We start from the raw sequence: 9740 nt of genomic DNA, 5'->3' as shown, positions 1-9740 counted from the left end.
CAAGCAAAAACTCAGTTTGCATTCCTATAACCCTGGAAAAATCTGAATCCAATGTGCCAACCATGTTGCCTCAAAAATGGAATCTTCATACATGAAAGGTTAAGGCTAAAGATCTTAAGTTCAAGACCAGCCTGGGCTACATAGCAAGTTCCATACCCATTTATGTTACGGAGTAAGGCCTTGCCTCAAAAAAATTGAAAAAAGTAAATGGAAGAAATTTTGTCTCTCCAATCACTGAAGATCGAAACTGTGATAATGTTATGTAGACAGTCTTACATATCTTTGATATATTTTGAAAGTAAATACACTGCATCCTTCAAATTTTTAGGAGTTGATATATAAATTTATTTTATAGTTCAATTATGCTATATGATATGTCTTTTTTGGCACTCCTTTTGCAAATGGGCCAGAAATGGAAACATTGGCTTTTAAAATTATTTCCCTGGTTTACCCTAACTGAAAAGAATGACTATCCCTAAATGACTGTCATTCTCTCCTCTCTTCCCTCCTAACTTTGATTAGGCTGCTTTCCAAACCATTCTTTTTGAATGTTTCCACTTAGTGCAGTTGCTAAGTTTGTTTTTGTGTTTCATGACTTGCTCTCAAAGTCACATTTTTAAAAGTAAACCAGCAATTGACTTTCTGTTTGAGTCTGTCATGATCTCCAGCATGACTTCATGGAACATTATGCAGACCCAGTTGATGGTTCCTACAAGTGATACATAATAACTTGGCCTGGCCCACTCAAGGCCCAAGGGCGAATTTAGTGCAGGCATAAAATCAGACCTAGGGATAGATCTCTGTGTGCTTTGGTATCACATCAAGAATCTAACTGTGATCAAGAGATTCATAGCACCTCCAGGGCAAAACACAGCCTAATGGAAGCTCAACCATAATGATGTAGATAGCCTACAGTGGCTCTCATCTAACACCAAGAACTCTCCTTGGTAGGGTCCACAAGAACTGACCTGGCAATGCCACACAGTACCCAATAAAAGATCATTCTATTTGACCAAGTTGCCCCTTAGGTCATATGTATATTTTGTATGTTTCAGAGGTATGTGTATATGTGTGTGTCAGTGTGTGTATGCGTGTTCATGTGCCTGTGTGTATGTATATGTGTGCAGGTGTGCCATAGAAGGATATCATGTGTCCTGTTCTGTCACTCTCTGCCTTATTCCCTTGAGGACTTGGAGTCTGGTGAGGTAGGCTGGCATCCAGAAAGCTCCAGCAATCTTTCTGTTACCACACCTTACAGCAGCAGACTACAGCTGCTGTGCACAAAGTCCATGCCCATGTTGTTACAGTAAGTATTTTTACCCACTACAGCATTTACTCGAATTCTCTTTTTTTTCCTGTTTTTATTGGATATTTTATTTGTTTACATTTCAGATGCGATCCCCTTTTCCATTTTCCCTCCCTAGAAACCCTCCCATCCCCCCTCCTGTTTTTTTTCTTTTATACCATTTTAGTTACATGATAGTATTAAGGCCAGTTCTAGGTTGAGGGACTAAGTACAATAGATGCAAATAGTCAAAGAACAAGCAAGGCAATAAACAAAATTCCGGAACACTCTCGTGATCACAGTTTCTTAGGGCTTATCAGGATGACCAAAATATCTGAGCCAACTTCCCTGCCCTAGCCCAAAGTCATTTTCATGTCTGAAGCCTACTTCCTTGTTCTAGCCTACTCTATAGAAAGAATTGGCATATGAATAACTATGTGTCCTAGTCTAATCTCAAACTCATGACAAGGCTCTTGTCTCCCTTCTGGAGCTAGAGTTATAGGCGCCCTGTCCAGAAAAGTCCTTGTTTTACTCAAATACAAAATAAAAAACTCATAATGATTACTCACACAATAATCTTAACATCCAGAAGGCTGAGGCAGAAGGATTACCAGGAGCTTGATGTGACTCTAGTCTACAAAGCAGGATTCTATCTTTAAAAAAAAAAGCACAAATGACACTAGAGTAGTGGCTCATGCCTGTACCAACAGCATGCAGGATGCTGAGAAGAAAGGTTAGCTAGACTCTGTAAAAATTAAAACTAAAATGGGTGGAGGTGTACCTCAGTGGTACCATGTTTGCCTAGCGTTTGTGAGGTTCTAAGTTCAATCCTCAGACTGGAAATAAAAAGATTTTAGATAGAATGTGGTAGAATATGTTCGTGAACTGGTGTGTGTGCATGTGTAAATAGATATGTGCATATTTAATATATAAATTAGGGAAAGGCAATAATGGATTTTTCAAATAAAATGTGACAGGAAGATCTACTATTGAGAAATTAGGGTCCTTAGAGTAAAAGTTCGTGGAGCTGAGCAGAAGATGGGCGTGGAGGAGAATTGACAGTGAATAAAGTGTGAATGACACAATAACACAGATAGCTTAGAGTGTATTTCTCACCCCAGCCCAGGTAACTGAATGATAGGAATAATGTCCAATCAGAGAAATGGACATCAAGACACTAACTCTCACCTGCCATTTAACAGACTGACACAAAATCATACGATTTCAGCTATGAAGGATATAATTCTATTTCATAATAGACAGCAAAGAGATAGCAGTTTAAAGTCAGCTTTATACATTTGGCTTTTATAAAAGAGAAATGGGAAGCTAACTTAACAGACCGACTGCTGCACATTTTGATTAAAGATTCTTTTCAGAGAGAAAATTAAAAGAGATTTTAATTAAAATTCTGAATAGGTTGTTTTGTTTTACTTTCTATTTGTTTTTGTTGTTTATTTTTGTTTCTTTCTAGTCTTAACCAGATTGGAACTCACTCTGTAGCCCAGGCTCACAGCAAAACTAGTATTGCAGAGACTCGTTTCTATGATCATCTAGTCTAGTGGCCTTTATTTGAACGTACACTGTAATCACTTACATTTTGAGAGGATTTCATGGTGTTTACTTAATTCCTTCTCTTTCAAAGTGATTTGTAGGACTACTGAAATGGTTCAGCAGGTGAAAGCTCTTGCCATCATCCTTGACAATATATATTCTATCACTGGGATCTGCACGCTGTAAAGAAAGAATGAACGTCCACAGTTTGACGTCTGACCTCCATAACTGCATGTATACATACATACATACATACATACATACATACATACATACATACATACATAGACTGCCATTCCCACTCCCAGCCCTCTCCCACACTCCTCTCCCCACACCTGATCCCCATCCCTATTCCCTTCCTCACTCTCCCACCCAGTCCCCTTCCTCCATCCACCTCCACTGACTATTTTGTTTCTCCTTTGGAGTGAGATTCCTGTATCCTTCCTTGGGACCATCTTATTACTTAACTTCAACAACCAATGGAAAAAGATGCAGAGACCCACAGCCAAACATCAGGCAGTGCACAGGAAGTCTTGTAGAAGAGTGGGAGATAGAACTGAGTGAGCTGGAGGGGTTAAGGACACCACAAGAAGACCCACAGAGTCAGCTAACCTGGGCCCATGGGCTCACAGACATGGAAACACCAACCATAGAGCATGAATGAACTGGACCTAGACTCCCTACACATTTGTAGCAGAAGTGCAGTTTGGTCTTTATGTCGATCCCCTCACCAATGCAGTGGAGGCCGTCTCTGACTCTGTTGTTCCCTGCCATTGGATCCCCTTCCCCTAACTGGACTGCTTCTTTGGGCTTCAGTGGGAGAAGATATGCTTTAAGCCTACCGAGACTGGATGTCCCAGAGCACAATGGTACTCAAGGAGGGTCTTCTAAGGAGAAGGAGAGAGGATGATGGGGGAGGAAGTTTTAAGGGTGAGACTGGGAGGAGAGGAGGGACTGGGGGACACAATTGGAATGTAAAATGACCAAATAAATAATTTTTTAAAAGAAAATGCCATCTCATCCCCTGTGCAGTTTGCTTTCTGTGCTTCAGGCTTGTGGTTGGAGATAAGACTTCTCAGCTTTCTCCTCTGGCCGCCATGCCTGCTTGCTTCCATACCTCCTTTCACCATGATGAATTCTCATCTCTTCAAAACCACTAGCCCAAACAAACTTTTCCACGGGTCACTTTTGATCATGGTGTTTTATCCCAGCATCAGAAAAGTAACTAAGATACGTATGTAATAAATATGTCTGCGGCCAGGCGGTGGTGGCGCATGCCTTTAATCCCAGCACTTGGGAGGCAGAGGCAGGAGGATTTCTGAGTTTGAGGCCAGCCTGGTCTACAGAGTGAGTTCCAGGACAGCCAGGGCTATACAGAGAAACCCTGTCTCGAAAAACCAAAGGAAAAAAAAGTCTGCAAATGGTATAAAAAGATGTAAAGAAACCGAACCTTTCTCCTTCTTCTATCTCACAGTTCTGCATTCCCAGAGACTCCTATTATGGCTGGAATTTGTTTTAGTTGCTGTTTTGAGAAAATTTGAAACAGGCTGTCCTGGAACTCACTCTGTAACCCAGCATGACCCCAAAGTCATAGCAATCCTCCTGACACAGCCTCCTAAAACCTAAGAAATAATCATGAGGTATGCTTAGCTATTGTCACCTTCTGGAGTATCCATTCCAAAGATTAGATGTATCATCTCTTTGAATATAGATTATATATATTATCCTGCCTTTTACCCCTCTATTTAACCCAGCTCAACCAACTCTCTTCGTGGAGACAAGGCCTCTCATAACCCAGGGTGGCTTTGAACTCACTATGTGTTATTCAAAGCTCAAGGCTGACCTGAAACTCCTAATCCACCCCCACTTCTACCTCCTGAGTACTGGGATAACATTCATGAACACCAAGAGCAGCTTTTTGTAGGACAGAGTGTCATATAATGCAGGATGCCTTCAAACTCTTATAGAGCTGAAGCTGGTCTTGAACTCCTGATGTTCCTGCTTCAGCCTCTCTAGTACTTGGCATACCATTCCTAACAACAGAAATGTATCAGCACATTGACTCTGTGTTCTTGTTAACAACCCCATTAATTTCTGATGTGTGGATGATTCAGTAGTGATGTATCAAATCAGGGTTTTGTTGATGCATCCCTTCTTTAAGAAAATCTCTTCACCATCAGCACCACCTAGATGGTTTTGTGTCACTGAACATTACTAGTTATTGCCCTACCTCCCATTTCTTTCTAATCTCTTTCCTTGGTTTCCTATTGACGATATTTCTTACATTGAGTTTCCTGGTCTTTCTTTATATCAGCATCTTATTTTCGTAAAGTCATTATCACTTGCCACCTGCCACATTTTCCACTTTCTTCTCTGAGGATATATATGTACATGTACATGTATATGTATATGCATAATATATATATATATATATCCTATCTTTGTGTTTTTCTTTTGTGATCATTAAAATTTCATTTTTGAACATTTGCCTATTTCACATAAATAATGTCAAATATTTATCTTCTGGTCACAAGTCACAACTTCATCACTAGAGCATCACCAAACTCATTACTTTGAAATAAAATTGTCATCTAATTCATCTTATCCCTGATCTCTACAATTAGACATCAGTGCCTTCCAAGTTTATACTATAGACCAGAGTCATTTATAACTGAATTAGATTTGAGCCTCTAAAAAAGTAAACCAGAAAAAAATCATTAGTTCCTATATGGTTTAACATAATGATGTAAAAATAAGCCATTTTACAATAGTGAATGATCTATCATCTTGGAAACTACAGTCTCATTTTCCCATATTCATATTCAAGGTTTATCTTAGTAAATTTATAATTACTATTTTCTGAAGTCATAATTACCATACTCCATATAACATTTAATTACTACTACTTCTACTACAGAAGATTCATTTTATTGCATTCTACAAAATTAACATGGACATGTTAGAATTTAGGGACATGTTATATGTCCCATAAATAAATTAATATAACACTTAAGATTATTGGTTATACTCCATAGGTTCAATTCTTACTAAAGAACTCCATAGGGTAAGCTCTGGGACAGGACTGCTTATCTGGAGGACAGGATGACAGATTACAATTGTTTTACTAAGCACAGCATTCTGAATTCGTATGCAGCTGTAATAGCTTCTTGTGCACTAGAGGTTTTGTTATTTAAGATATAATTGATTATAATGTGTACTGTTTGTTCTTGGTTAACTCCCATTTGCCTCCTCATAGAGATTTCATTTCAGCATCAAATTATCCAATGTTTGCTGCATTTGTAAAGCATCTGAAGCATTTCAAAATTCTTTTGGTTGGAAAATAATTTTAAATAAAATATTATATAAATGTAAGTGGATAATTGAATATATATATATATATATATATATATATATATATATATATATATATGACCATGTACAGTATTCAGAATACCTTATCTTTATTGGACACCACCCTTTATTTGGAATCAATCAGAGGTAACAAAGCAAGTACTTGGATGTCTAAGGAATAGCATGAATGTAGTCATAGTCATTGGCTTCTGATTTCTGAGGTTTTTTTCAAACTATTTTTAATTTTGTATGTGTTAGTGTGGGAACTTGTGTAGAGGTCAGAGGTTAACTTTTGAGAGTCTATTCTTGCCTTCTACTTTGTCAAGGCAAGGCCTCTCTTCTTGCTATGCTGCTGAGCTGGCTGAATAGCTACAACTTAGCCTGTCTGTGAGCTTCCCATCTATTCACCAGTCCTGCCTCCTATCTCACTGTAGAAGTGCTGAGACCACTTCTAATTTTATACGTGGATTTCAGGCATAAAATGAGTCATCAAAGTACACAGCTAGCACCTTCACCTTCATCTCCCTGGTCACTGGGCTTCTCCTTTCTAATTGTCATCTTTTTCTTTTTTTTTGATGCAATCTGCCTTAATCAGCAAATATTCCCTCATCAAAATTTAAATCCCTGTCATCAACTCTAAATTAAAGTTCAGCCTGAGAATGCATAGCAAGATCTATTTCTGTCTCTGTCTCTCTGTCTCTCTGTCTCTCTGTCTCTCTCTCTCTCTCTCTCTCTCTCTCTCTCTCTCTCTCTCTCTCTCTCTCTGTGTGTGTGTGTGTGTGTGTGTGTGTGTGTGTGTGTGTGTGTGTGTGCTAAAATTCCTTCCAGTGCAGAGTTAAGCAACATGTACCCCTTACTTTAAGGTCCCAACATCAAACCACTATTCAACCAAAGTTCACTCTGAAGAAGCAATGAGTTTATTGGGCTTCCTTACGGAGGTGCTCCTCCCCTAAGAGATCACACTGAAAAAAGCCCTACCCAGCATGGAAGAGGGATTCCCCATAGTTACATAGTCTCCCCTGGCTTATGTAGTCTGGCCTCTTCTTGAGGCCACATGTAATTTAGGCAGACTTCCTTACAACAGGAAGTAGTGAGCAGATGGGTACTCAAGTGGGGGACTCATTCCCCTCCTTCCCTCTGCATAAGGGAAATAATCAACATAACCAGCTGGGCTAATCCTTTTTCAAGGGGATGCAACTGGACTCTCATAGATGGTGATTGTTTGGCTAAGAAGACAGTGTATATATTGTTTTGCTTGAGCCAGGATCTCCTATGTATCCAAGGGTGACATTGTCCTCTTGTCTCTGCTGGCCTCCCAGTTCTGGGATTACTAGCCTATACTTAGTGACTGGCTTAATGCCTGTTTCTTGTGAAGATATTTTGACAAAATTCACTTCCCTTTGCCCTGGTTTTAGATTTTCTCCCTTGTCTCTCCCCTGGTTTGATTCCCAGCTTTTAAGAAACAGAGATATGCCAGGTGGTGGTGGGGCACGCCTTTAACCCCAGCACTTGGGATGCAGAGGCAGATCTCTCTGAGTTCCTGAGTTCGAGGCTAGCGTGGTTTACAGAGTGACTTCCAGGACTGTCAAGGCTACGTGAGGAAACCATGTCAAAAAAAAACTTAAAAAAAAAACCAGAAAGAAAAAGAAAGAAATAGAAACAGATATCTGCTCCTTAAGCCAAGACAATGCCGTAATTTCCTCTGTCATAAACTGATATTAAAATGAAAGGAGAAATTTGAATCTGTTGGTATCTATCTGCTGTTGCTGCCTCTGTATAGAACTAAGTTACATGAAAATGATACACTGAACCAACAGGCTAAAATCAATTGTATATTGAGATAAAATGTGATTTCAACTCTGTTTAACATCTTGCCCCTGTATATTTAGATAATCCAAAACCGTAAGGCAAAGAATGAGTGCAGTAAACCTTCACATCCAAAGGTTGTAGTTGTTTGCCTCTCTAGTTGGCAGTATGAACCTGAGAGAGTGGGCATAAAAATGAGGCAGACTAAAGTCCCATGCAGTAGCCAACTTTATTCAGAGCATCAGACAATACTCTGAGAGTTAAGAAGAGGCAACTAAGCAAAGTGTATAATCACAAGGACAAGCCTCGTATGGTAATTTTTTTCAACTGAAGTAAACTCATTCCTATCTGCTACACCCAGGAAGAGCCTGCAAGCACATTCCAGAAACAATTCTATATTTTGAGGAAACAGAGGTCACAAGATTCTTGTCTTATTTTCCTGGAGTTTTCTTATAAGTACTCAGAATTCTTACATGGCTCTATTCCTGGACTGTCTTCCAACAATAGTGTCTTCCTGCCATGTGTTTCTCTTCCAACCTGCTGTAGGACAGTGAAGTTGGAGACCAACGGTTCCAAGTAGCTTAAACACTGTTGTATACCCCACACTTTGTATTTTTACATTTATTAATGTATGTATGTATGTATGTATGTGTGTATGTATGTACGTATTGTATATGTGCATGTGTGTGAGAGTGTGCACAAATCATGGCATACTGTGGAGGTCAGAGGACAACTTGTGGAAGTTGCTTCTCTGGATTGTGTGTACTTTTATTTAGTTTGACTCTGTTTGTTTTGATAATCAGATTTGGACCAAACACCTTTACCTATTCAACCAACTCACTAATCCTATATCCAGAAATTTGATAAAATATTTATTTTCTGTCATCAAGTTGTTGATATGAATTTATAGGCTTCATTGTAAACATTTACTAAACAACTGTTAATCATTGACCCAAAAGAAAATAAAAATACAGCTTGATAGCCAAACATTTGTGAAATTTTTTTAAAGCCCTAGGTTAAATTATGAATATCAAGAAGGAGATAGAGGAACTGCAGAGATGGCTCAGTGGTTAAGGGTATTTGCTACTCTTCAGAGAACACAGTTTTGTGTGTAAGAACCTACATAGTAGCTCATAACCTTCTGTAACTCCCTTTCTAGGGGATCCAAACCATCAGACACCAGACATACATGTGGTGCTTAGATATTAATGCAAATACCCATATGCATAAGAAGTATAAACCTATTTTTTTCAGTTTTATATTTATTTTGTACGTTTTTAAAATCTCTCTCACTCTCTCTCTCTCTCTCTCTCTCTCTCTCTCTCTCTCTCTCTCTCTCTCTCTCTCTCTGTGTGTGTGTGTGTGTGTGTGTGTGTGTGTGTGTGTGTGTGTGTGTTGGGGGAATGAATATATGGTATGGCATATGTGTAGACATCAAAAGGGATCTGTCTTATGGATCCCTAGAGAGGCTAGGGCTACCAAAATCATGTGAGGCTTGTAAAGAAGAAACTGACACTTAGCCCAGTAGACTTGTCTGACAAAACAATAGAGAATTAAAAATAGTGTCATCAAACTGTTTTTGTTTCTTGAAAATATTTGTTACTTATTTATAGAATGCAATTTAACTTCGCAATATTTATGTAATTGAGTAATGACATGCATACAGTGTATTATGATAATATTCATGCTCCGTTACCTCCTTACCCCTTCTCTTACTCCTGTCCTCCTTCTTCCCAAACATGTAATG

The sequence above is a fragment of the Grammomys surdaster genome, unplaced genomic scaffold (genome assembly GCF_004785775.1).
Source record: "Grammomys surdaster isolate TR1022 unplaced genomic scaffold, NIH_TR_1.0 148, whole genome shotgun sequence".
Lineage (NCBI taxonomy): Eukaryota > Metazoa > Chordata > Mammalia > Rodentia > Muridae > Grammomys > Grammomys surdaster.
This window is presented reverse-complemented; position numbering follows the sequence as displayed.